The sequence below is a fragment of the Schistocerca americana genome, chromosome 1 (genome assembly GCF_021461395.2).
Source record: "Schistocerca americana isolate TAMUIC-IGC-003095 chromosome 1, iqSchAmer2.1, whole genome shotgun sequence".
Lineage (NCBI taxonomy): Eukaryota > Metazoa > Arthropoda > Insecta > Orthoptera > Acrididae > Schistocerca > Schistocerca americana.
In genome coordinates, this window is record NC_060119.1 from 415,366,547 (window position 1) to 415,379,008 (window position 12,462).

General features: G+C 43.1%; 1 protein-coding gene across 1 annotated transcript in view; it reads right to left on the reverse strand.

The window, feature by feature from the left end:
- Nucleotides 1-12,462, reverse strand: part of LOC124602204 (unconventional myosin IC) — a 415,107-nt gene that overhangs the window by 278,519 nt on the left and 124,126 nt on the right. Inside the window, exon 2 of the mRNA XM_047136305.1 lies at nucleotides 1,259-1,314. The gene's annotated coding sequence lies outside the window, so the exon portion shown is untranslated. The remainder of the gene's footprint in view (nucleotides 1-1,258; nucleotides 1,315-12,462) is intronic.

Here is a 12,462-nt window from a genome sequence, read left to right on the forward strand (position 1 = left end):
GACAGTATTAGAGTCGACGTAGAAACATGTACTATGGGGGCCGCTTTGCTGCTGCTGATGGTCAGTTGCATCGGCGTAATTGCGAAGCCTCAGGGTCACAGTGTTGGCTGACCTGCCCACTGACCTAAAGTTGTTGTTGCTGCTGATGATGATGATGGTGGTGTCGTGCTCAAATTCTTGCTGCTGGTGCTGTAACCCCCGTTGTTGTAGAAATTGCAGGTCCGGGGATGGCGGTTGCCCTTGCTGGACTTCACAATGAACTGCAGACATCGTCGACAACGGGACATCCGACGATGCATTTTGATGGCAGAATTCCAGTGTCGACTGTATATCCTGACCAGTGTCACGAGGATCGGCCATTGTGCGGTCAACAATGAATCACTACAGCAGCAAGAATGTGGCTAGCGGAAAGCGCAAGACACTAAGGATACTACACTAAACTACACGAACACGTTTCTCCTGTACGGGTAGAAAAACTCTTACAAGAATACGTAGAGCACGAATCGTCACACTCGCCCGCATACCGTAACACAGGACCACAAAATGCACGCTACGCCAGCTCGCCTCGAAATGGGGCCGCCTGAGTACGTCGTCAAAGTTACTGAAGTGCCGGAATTCTTAAAGCCACAATGCAGATTAAGTATTCTATCTGGTTCCAGACTAATTGTAAGTATTCTATCTAGCTCTTTCAGACGCTAATAGATTTCAAGTCCGTGTAAGATGCTCAAAAATCTTCCTTTAGGCGCCATATGTAAAATTCCAAGACGTGTGTCTATGAGCCCTACCGAGTATTTAGTTTCAGTTAGATGATCTCAAATAGCTTTCTTATTATGTCGTAGAGAAGTGTGTCGTTAAATCAGATCTTGAAAAATCTACTAGCCTGACATATACAGTTCCGTAAAAAAATATCGGTAAAATAATTCGTGTTTCTCTGATTGTAGACCACAACCCTGTTTGTACTACATGCGAAACCTCTTGATGTAACTGAGAAGGATGTTCAGAGCACCAACGCCGATTTTTTTGGGAGTTTGCTTACCGCGGAAAACTTGTCGAGCTTCTCTCCAAAACAGCTCTTAGACCGACCGACAGGCGTGACGGGCATAACAAAGTACTTCTCGACTGGCCAAGAGCAGTATTGTCAAGTTTGACGAGATTAAAAAACGACACGGCTAGTTCGATTCCATGTTTGGTTATTGGGTAATACACTAAGGAAATTGAAGGCAGAAGGCTCATGTTTTCGGAATTCTGCGAAACTTACCGGGTGTAAATTCAGCAGTGTTGTAGAGACGAGCAGTTCCGTAGAGCTACGTTTATCTGAAATGGGAAAAACGGCTGTTAGAAATAGTTCATGATGATCACTAACGTCATAAGGAATATAGATTAAGAGCTTCAACGTCAATCACTGTTTGCCTTCTTTTATTAGTTGTTCCTTAAGACTACAGCTTTTATTAGTTGTTCCTTAGGACTACAGCAACATTTTCAGACATTCTTAGGATATGAAGTTAAAATAAGCAAATAAAAAATAAAATGTACTTCACAACAACGTCACTACATACGTTTTTCACTACAAAGTATTAATATTAGACAATTTTTGGAGACTATCACAGTTATGACATATTTTTCCGTAGCTGGTAGTCAGCATGCCTGAGTGACATCTGGAGGACCCGGGTTCGATTCCCAGTACTGGCAAGAATCTTCTGTCTCTAAGCTGGTCGTAGGTTGCGTTCCTAAAATGAACAGCATAGAGACAGAAGGGATGACACTTTTTGCAGGACCTGACCATCATTTTGCAGTACAAGGCTCACCATGTAAAGTGCAAGGTGATTTGTTTGAAAGATGGGGCTACTAAGTGCTATACCAACTACTGCACTCCCCTGACTTAGGCCCTCGTGAGTTCAACTCGATTTCTAAACTGAAGGAAACACTTCACGGCGTTCGCTTCAGAACTGCTACAAATTCATCGGATAATAGACCGCTCCGCTCGAACTGTCAACACAACTGGTCCTGCTAAGAGTATCCTACGACTTCCACATCGCTGGCAACGGGTTATACACAATGCTGGTGACTACTTTGAAGGTCAGTAAAACTTTGAAACACGTATCTATTTTTTTACGAGCTGTAAAGAAATAGTTGTCACTATTAAAGTTGCAACCCTCCACACACACACACACACACACACACACACACACACACACACACACACACACACACACACACACACATACGCGCGCGCGCGCGCGCGCGCGCGCGAGCGCGCCACTTACCAACGGCTTCCCACTCAGAAATTGCCTAAGAAAGACTAGACTATCAATACGGACAGGGCAAGAGAAACACAGATAGACAGAAGATGAACAAGTCGAACAGATCGTGGGAGAGGGTGGGGGAAGAGCAAAAGTGCAGGTAGGGGGACTGGGCTGGACCACGTGGCCCAGACAGACGCAGCCTGGTCTGGGTAGAGGAGGCAACAGTGTCCTGCCAACCCCTCAGTGGGCCAAGTGGCCCTCCCTTAACGAGAGTGGAGGAAGCCCTCCTTCACGAATAAAACGTAAAACTAGCTCAGCCGCTAAGGCATCGTCTCCTAACACCAGAGGTAGCTCGTCAGAGTGACCTAAAGAGTGGCCACAGGCAGCTAGATTTGGACCAACAAAATGTGGACTATCATCAAATGGGAACCACAACGACAGTGGAGTGGGTTCTCACGACAGAGGAGATGACCATGAGTCAGCCAAGTATGGCCAATGTGGAGCAAAGGAAGGTAGAGCCCTTGCGAGAGGCTTGCATTGAGGACCTCCACAGACTCGTAGTCTCCATTATCACCAGTAGTTTGTTTGGTGAAGTCAAAGTGAGCCATCCAGTATTCCAGACTCCTAAAACTTGACGGCGTAATACCGATCGGAGGCCTGTTTGCGGAACACCGATCACAAGAGTCGTGGTAGCCACTTTGGCCAGTTCATAAGCGAGTTCGTTCCTCGGGATCCCGAAATGGCCCTGGGTCTAGCCAAGCATCAATGAGCATCAACATTGTGCGAGGGCATACAGGGAACCCCGGAGAGCAATGACCAAGGGGATGGAGAGCGAACACTGGTTCAGTTTTGCAAACTGCTCTGAGCTGCTGCAGATGACAAAGGACTCACCGGTGCAGGAACGAATACGCTCGAAATCACGAGATATTGCTACCAAGTCCTCAGTTAAAACATCACAGCCATTTGGAAAAAGGGTGCAGTTCAGTACGTCCCGTATGAGTATAAGCAAGGCCTAAGTGACCAGCAACCATCGAGTCATCAGTATACACTATTTGTGAATTATGGAATGTGCTAAGGATGGAGAAAAATTGGTTTCACATTGTAAACATTGATATGTGTGTGCAAGGGCTACACAGACCTAGTGTGTGTCTCCAGCCTGGGAAATATAAGACCACAGCCCGCAAGGTGGTAAATGCAGTGAAAAACAGGAAGAAGTTTTAACAGACTAGGATACTTCTGGGCCAAAACTACAGCTACCCCCCAAATATAAAATGTAAATAAGGAATTTGTTTCACGTATCTATTGAATATATAACTGCAATCTTGTATTGCAGGTTATTTAGGCTCCTTCGCAAATAAATAGGCGAAAATGGTGGAAATCATACGTCTTTTTCTAAAAGACGACGAGTTCCTTTTTTTTAATGACATATGTTTGCCACCATGTACTCCTTTGATCCTGGAACTCTTTAAGATAACTTGGATGACTGATCCGTGCAATACGTGGTATTTTAACATTGTCAACAGTATTCCTTGCATTATATAATATGTGCCGTCAACTTTGATACTTTTTTCACTATTTGATTGTTCAGAAACTTGACATCACTATTCAACGGGAGGGAAAATAATTCTTGGAAGCAGCATACAGAAGCACAGATGTTGATTATGGAGAATGTTGGCGAACATTATCGTCGCAATACGCCACTTTTTCGACTTTAGTTTTTACCAGTCACAATTCAGTAAGACTTGAATTCAGTAACACTAGGAACGAGTACAATACCCAACTTGGTCAAGATTTTAAGATTTTACATTGTTTCTCCTAACACTTCTGGAGACTGCTGGGAACCAAAATGCCAGTATCTTTCGATTAGGTCCTAAGACGAAGCGAAAGAAAAGCCAGGTTTCACATTGGCAGTCCACTACCTGGGAACAGTTTCTCAAACGGGCACCACTGATGTCTATCTCGTACTGAACAAGATGGAAATAGATTACCAGTGTCTTCATCGTAACACAGGACACACAAAAAAGATGGAAGAGTAAGATTTAAATTCCATCGACGACCTGGTCATTTGAGATGAAATAAAAGTTCGAATGGAGAAAGCAAATAGGTCATGGTGGCCCTTCAAAGGAACTATCTCGTAATTTGTCTGAAGCAGTTTAAAAAAAATCTCGGGAAACCTAACTATGGCTGTCCCGACGGGCATTTGAATAGGCGTCCTTCCGAACGACACGTTCAATGTCTTACTAAGCTCCACCCCATTCGGTAAAAATGACAAAAATGAAAATGTTAGTTGTCTCATCACGTGATTCACTTCTGTCGCCGTTATTCGAGTATGTTCGTGAAGGACACGGCCCCTAGGTCCGGGCTCCAGTCATTGCCTAAGGTGCGAGGAATGCTTGTGTCGGCTGCTTTACCCGTGACGTGAGTCGTGGCTGACGCAATGTCCCAAACACAACATCTACAGGCGGCTCACGTGCCGCGCGCGCCCTCACTGGCCAACCACGCACCTAAATCGTGCTCCCCATTTTGCCGTAGGCAGACAAAAATGCTGGTAATGATGCTTTCTCTTTTCTCCGAAATAATAAAAGGTCATGGCTTTTTTATGAAATAATGCGTACTGCAACAGTCACTAGTTACCAATATTTTATTAGCACGATTAATAACTAGTGACTGTTGCAGTATATATTATTTCATAAAAATCTTACAATACAGTCGCAGCCCTCAGATAACATCCACACAACGAGGATAAATTAAGGTTATAACCTTGTTGGTAACTCCAAAATTCAGGAAAAAGTAAAGAGTATAATATTATTTTACTAGTAATTTACCACGTCTAGTAAAATGATGTATACGGGATGAAGGAAAACAACCAGATTATAAAGTCAGAGCAAGGGCCGGAACGTGGAATCGAACAAAATTATCGAGGTAACAACAGGTCGGAAACGCACAGTTCAGAAGATATGGTCGTAAAACGGCTATTGATCAGCTGCGAGGAGCGCGCGGAAGTGTTTATATTTAAACTAGGTTTCCACAACTACAGATGTTACGCATAGAGCGGAGTTACAAATTAAGTCAGTTGAAGATAACGGTTTCGGCTGAAAATTCAACGCTAGGCGAACTTCAAATTCCGTCCCTGTCTGGTTACGTTAGACGCTTTCTGTGAGGTTTACTGATTAAAGTTTGATTATTTAATCAGCAACGCTAAAAGCACCTTAATTACGTTACTTTGTGAAGATAATAAGCTACTCAGCAGAAACAACACTGCAGTAAGTTAGTCAATATGTGGTACTGTAAGATGCATGTTGTGTACTACGAAAACTAAAGGTCACATGATTTAACCTTTGTTAATGTGCAGAGAGCATGAATGCACTTTTATTCTAGCAAGAACAGTACGTCAGTAAGTCTGAGCTAAAGACAAAACCGCACCGCTAGCCACACCCAAGCACGTGCGCTTATCAAAAAAATTTCTGCGTGCTCATCGTTGATTGGCTGTCGTTTTGTGGCCTGAACTCCATTTCCAACTAGTGGTTATCTGGAAAATTTTGCGCTGACTTCATTAGCAGGTTGCTTTTCTCCGCCTTGGATGTAGGAGACGTGCTTTTTTTTTAATACAAAATTAAGTATCATTTGATACTAAAATAACACAAGTGCATTTTATAGTTCACTTACATTCGTTTAATATACTAGTGGTACTTAAAAAGTACAAGCCTCGTAAATACAATTATACTATTAAATGAAAGCCTATCTACGCCATCAATTTTTCAACAATGAGTCCACCAACACTAGCCTATCGGTACCCGACGTGAGCAGAAATTCCGGCAGTTTTAAGTAAATGACACAGCGAGCTTCTTGAAAACTGAGGAAACTCATTCGTTAAGGGCGAAATCAGTCTTCTTGAATTTTTGTGACGAAGATGGCCACCAATTTCACACTTTATCATGACCACAGTGTGGCCGTCTTTACATATTGTCTTACCAATGCATTGCCCAGAACGTTTTCTCCATAATGCACCTTTCGACAGCTTTGACGTCTTTTGCGTACAGAAATCAAATCACTGCGTGTTTCAAAATCGATGAGATTTTCAGTTTGTTGGACGCATTAAAAAGAAAAAAAAAAGTTAACCAGAGACTAACCGTTGTCGCGTCTGTGTGGGAAACCAATAAGCACAGCTACTAAGTGCGCACGCACGAACTGCCTACAGAACAGCAGCGGCTGCCATATTTGAAAATTAAGAGGCTCGTATTATGTAAGGGACAGTCAAAACAAACGAGACAGATGGAAAACAAAGTAAAGTGTTCATTATTTCAAAAGTAATCGCCACAACTGTTAATAAAATTATCGCATTGAGAGACAAGACGGCCAGTGCCTTTAAGGAAAAATGTTCGCGGATTCCTTCCTATGCAACCATGTTTGTACCCGGGTGTACACCTCTTCGTACGAAGCGAACCGAATATATTTCTTCAGGGTTCCAAAACCATGATAATCGTAAGGGTTTGGGATCGTGACTGGATGGAGATGTATATGGGCTTCTCAGCGAAATTTCTGCAGCGTACTTGAAACAACCTTGGCCTGCCTGCCTCCATGCTTGGATACAGTCCTGGCTGCGTAGGCAACAGCAACATTTTTCCATGATGCCATTGACTGTCTTGTCTTACACTGGGATATATGTATTAACAGTTATGGCGATTACTTTTGAAATAATAAACACTTTATTTTTTCCATCTGAGTCGTTTCCATTTGACTGCCCCCTTATATAAATGTTGCTTATTACACGAGGCTATCCGGAAGACACCCACGGTATGAAACAAGGGGAACAAATAGGTATATGCAAAAGTGCACCACAGGAGAGCATATTTGACTAATTTGAGTAGCTCACGGACGTGCTCTGTGAGTAGATTAATGGGTTCCGCAGACGTGAGAATTGCCAACATTTCTCAACAAATGCAGAAAAACAAAAATGACAAACAGTGGAAGATTGTAAAAGAGAAACGTGTTAAAACATAAAAACTGGGGAGAGTAAAGATGTGCAAAACAAAATTGTTCAAGGCGGCCGAAGCAAAGGAAGCATCGGGAGCAGAATATCAACAGGCCTAGGAAGCATGGAAGCACTGAAGCATTCTCCTAGTTGATTTGGCGATGGACAGGGCAGTAGAGTGGTAAAAACTAAGCGCATCGTACAAAAAATCACGCTAAAAAGGTGTAACACCACTTCTAGAGTTGATAATGTCCTGAACAAATGAAGAGAGTTCCCTTAGTTTCTTCAGGTATGCCATTTTCAGCTGAACACTCACTGAAAATTAGATCCCGTAGAATTACCACGCTGTCAGATGTTGATTTATGCGTCTCTCTCGCTGTTTTCTATGGTGTTAAGACTGGGCGAATCGGCTGGCCAGCCGAGATGCGGTAGGATGGTTGAGTGTTAGACGAGGAAGGTATGAGCACAGAACTGTGCATATGGCTGTTATCGTTTGTCCACAGCATATTCGCCATGAAGATTTAGAGGAGGAGGCAACATTTGGCCATCGAAAATGTTACAATAAACATCCTAGTTTGTGTTCAACAATTACGAAGAGGATAGATTGCTACTAATAGTAAAGAATGCGTTCTGGTCGGAGCGGCCAGAAATAGCGGTCATGTGTGTGTGTGTGTGTGTGTGTGTGTGTGTGTGTGTGTGTGTGTGTGTGTCTGTGTGTGTGTGTGTGTGTGCTTTTTCGTTTTCTAAGGCTTTGGCCAAAAGGTTAGAGTGTAACTGTCTTTTCTATGTGCCTATCTGCAACTCAACGTGTCACCTTTACGGTTAGTAGCAATGTATCCTTTTCATAGTTGTAGATATTCCAAGCTCAGCTTTCTGTTTAGTTTGTGCTCAGGGTAATCTGACTCGGCTCAAATGATATTAAAAAAAATACCCGCAAAACATCACAGAACCATCTCTGCGACTTAAACGCCACATTAAACAGTCGATGCACGCGACGCCAGGCACTATTCGAAAACAGGCAAAACTGTGACTTGTCGGGCCACACTACAGTTGAGTTGCTGTGTTGTTTGGTCCACGGGAAACATGTACTGCAGTGAGCAATGGCGTTTTGTGAGGTACCCGATTCCGTATGACCACTGCACGAAGTTCCCATCTCAATGTCCGCATGGAAACGAGATAGTCCTGCATTCACTGACAGCAGAAGTTCCTGTCGGGATTGCAACCGATAGCCCTAATACTTGTCTACAGACGCTATCAATTACGATTTTCTAACCAGTACTCTTCTTAGCCATGTTATATGAATGTTGAAAGTACCCAATTCCTTGTAGAATTCACCTACAAATGAGGCAACTTCCTTCACGGTATGGTCATGGGCACGACGAAACCCGTTACCTCGTTTCTGCCATTTTGTCACATTGATCCATCTTACTGCACACACACCGAGCGAGGTGGCGCAGTGGTTAGCACACTGGACTCGCATTCGGGAGGACGACGGTTCAATCCCGTGTCCGGCCATCCTGATTTAGGTTTTCCGTGATTTCCCTAAATCGCTCCAGGCAAATGCCGGGATGGTTCCTTTGAAAGGGCACGGCCGATTTCCTTCCCCATCCTTCCCTAATCCGAGCTTGCGCTCCGTCTCTAATGACCTCGTTGTCGACGGGACGTTAAACACTAATTTCCCCCCCCCCCCCCCTCTTACTGCACTGACTCCACACAACCGACTGATACGTATCTACAGCGCTCCAGAGCGACAAGTGTTCTCTTTTAGGGGGTAACTAGCGTTTCGCCCGGTGAACCTACATATTCAATGCAGTAATATTGGTACAAGTTAAGAATACAAAAGGGAACATTCAACATTAATTATCAACGTATTTATCGTATGGTTTCTAAGCACAATGTTAAATATAATAGCAACAGTAACACATGGAATTTACAGACACTTATAAATACATTGAAGAGCCAAAGAAACTAAATGCAGCAGCCCATTACAAACAGTATTGTAAGGTGCTTAAAAATGTTATTAGGAAGGCAAAAAGTATGTGGTATGCAGATAGAATAGCTAAGTCTCAGGATAAAATTAAAACCATATGGTCAGTCGTAAAGGAAGTTGCTGGTCTGCAGAGACAGGTCGAGGGTGTAGAATCAGTGCGTAGTGGGAATGTCCGTGTTACTGATAAGTCGCATATATGTACAGTATTTAATAATCACTTTCTGAATATAGCAGGTGAACTAAATAGAAGCCTAGTCCCAACAGGGAATCATATAGCGCTCTTAGAAAAAAGTGTTCCGAGACTGTTACCTGAAATGCTCCTCCATGATACTGACAAGAGGGAGATTGAGTTAATAATTAAATCACTAAAGACCAAGAACTCTCATGGATATGACAGGGTATCTAGCAGAATACTATGTATGTTAGCCCAGTTCTCAGCCATGTCTGTAACTTTTCCTTTAAGAGTGGTCGGTTTCCTGACCGATTAAAGTACTCGGTAGTGAAGCCACTTTATAAAAAGGGAGACATTGATAATGTTGACAATTTTAGACCTATTTCTATGCCATCGGTGTTCGCTAAAGTTATCGAGAAGGTTGTATATACAAGGTTACTGGAGCATTTAAATTCACATAATTTGCTGTCAAATGTTCAGTTTGGTTTTAGAAATGGTTTAACAACTGAAAATGCTATATTCTATTTTCTCTGTGAGGTTTTGGACGGATTAAATAAAAGGTTGCGAACGCTAGGTGTTTTCTTTGATTTAACGAAGGCTTTTGACTGTGTTGACCACAAAATATTACTGCAGAAGTTGGACCATTATGGAGTAAGGGGAGTAGCTTACAATTGGTTCGCCTCTTACTTTAAGAACAGAAAGCAGAGGGTAATTCTCCGCAATATTGAGAGTGGTAGTGATGTTCAGTCCCAATGGGGCACTGTTAAGTGGGGCATTCCCCAAGGGTCGGTGCTGGGGCCACTGCTGTTTCTTATTTATATAAATGATATGCCTTCTAGTATTACAGGTGATTCAGAAATATTTCTGTTTGCTGATGACACCAGCTTGATAGCGAAGGATCTTGTGTGTAATATTGAAACAGTAACAAATAATGTAGTTCATGAAATAAGTTCATGGCTTGTGGAAAATAATTTGATGCTAAATCACAGTAAGACTCAGTTTTTACAGTTTCTAACTCACAATTCAACAAGAACCGATATTTTGATCAGACAGAATAGGCATATTATAAGCGAGACGGAACAGTTCAAGTTCCTAGGCGTTCTGATAGATAGTAAGCTGTTGTGGAAAGCCCATGTCCAGGATCTTGTTCAGAAGCTAAATGCTGCTTTATTTACCATTAGAACAGTATCTGAAATAAGTGACACTCCAACAAGAAAAGTAGTCTACTTCGCATATTTTCATACGGTTGTGTCGTATGGTATTATTTTTTGGGGTAATTCTTCTGTTCAAAAAGGGTATTTTTGGCTCAAAAACGGGCTGTTCGAGCTATATGTGGTGTAAGTTCGAGAACGTCTTGTCGACCCCTATTCAAAAATCTGGGAATTCTGACATTGCCCTCACAGTACATATTTTCTTTAATGTCGTTTGTTGTTAGCAATATTAGCCTATTCTCAAGAGTTAGCAGCTTTCACTCAGTTAATACTAGGCAGAAATCAAATCTGCATGTAGAATGCACTTCCTTGACTCTTGTGCAGAAAGGAGTGCAGTATTCTGCCGCATCCATTTTCAATAAGCTACCACAAGAACTCAAAAATCTTAGCAGTAGCCCAAACTCTTTTAAGTCTAAACTGAAGAGTTTCCTCATGGCTCACTCCTTCTATTCTGTCGAGGAGCTCCTGGAAGAGCTAAAAAATTAAGCAAATTCCAGTGTTACATTGTTGATTTCCTTCATTTAAACTTACGACTTGTCACCTGAATATGTTTTTTTATATTTCATTTTATCTGTTTCTAATATCGTGTTATAATTTCATGTATTGACTCGTTCCATGACCATGGAGACTTCTCCTTAATTTGGTCCCACGGAACAATAAATAAATTTAAAAAAATAAATAAAGTACACCTGCGTAATATCGTGTAGGGCCCCTGCGAGCAGGCATAAGTCCTGCAACAAGACGTGGCATGGACTCTACCAATATCTGAAGTAGTGCTGGAGGAAACTGACACCATGAATCCTGCACGGCTGCCCATAAATCCGTTAGATTAAGAAGGGGTAGTTGCAAGATATCCCAGTTATGCTGACGAGTTTGGTGGCCAGCGGAAGTGTTTAAATTGAGAAGTGTGTTCCTGAAGTTACTCTGTAACAATTCTGGACGTGTGGGGTGTTGCATTGTCCTGCCGGAATTGTCCAAGTCTGTCGGAATGCACAATGTACATGAATGGATGCAGGTGACCATACAGGATGCTTACGTACGTGTCACCTGTCAGAGCCGTATCTAGCCGTATCAGAGGTCCCGTATCACTCCAACCGCACGCGCCCCACACCGTTATAGAGCCTCTACCAGCTTGAAGAGTCCTCTGGTGTCATGCAGGGTCTATGGATTCATGAGGTTGTCTCCATACCCGCACACATCCATCCACTCGATACAATTTGAAACGCGACTCGTCCGACCAGGCAACGTGTTTCCAGTCATCAACAGTCTAATGGTGTTGTGGGGCACAGGCGAGGAGTAAAAGCTTCGTGCCGTGCAGTTATCAAGGGTACAAGAGTGGGCCTTCGGCTCCGAAAGCCCACATCGATGATGTTTCGTTGAATGGTTCGCACGCTGGCACTTGTTGATGGCTCAGCACTGAAATCTGCAGCGATATGCGGAAGGGTTGTACTTCTGTTACGTTGAACAGTCTCTTCAGTCGTCGTTGGTCCCGTTCTTGCAGGATTTTTTTTCCGGCCGCAGCGATGTCGGAGATTTGATATTTTACCGGATTCTTGATATTTACGGCACACTCGTGAAATGGTAGTACGTGAGAATCCCCACTTCATCGTGAGTGTCCACGGTACCCAATCCCAGTACGCTACTAAAGCCGGCCGGTGTGGCCGTGCGGTTCTAAGCGCGTCAGTTTGGAACCGCGTGACCGCTACGGTCGCAGGTTCGAATCCTGCCTTGGGCATGGATGTGTGTGATGTTCTTAGGTTAGTTAGGTTTAAGTAGTTCTAAGTTCTAGGGGACTGATGACCTCAGTAGTTAAGTCCCATAGTGCTCAGAGCCATTTGAACCATTTTTTTACGCTACTAAAGCGAAACCATACA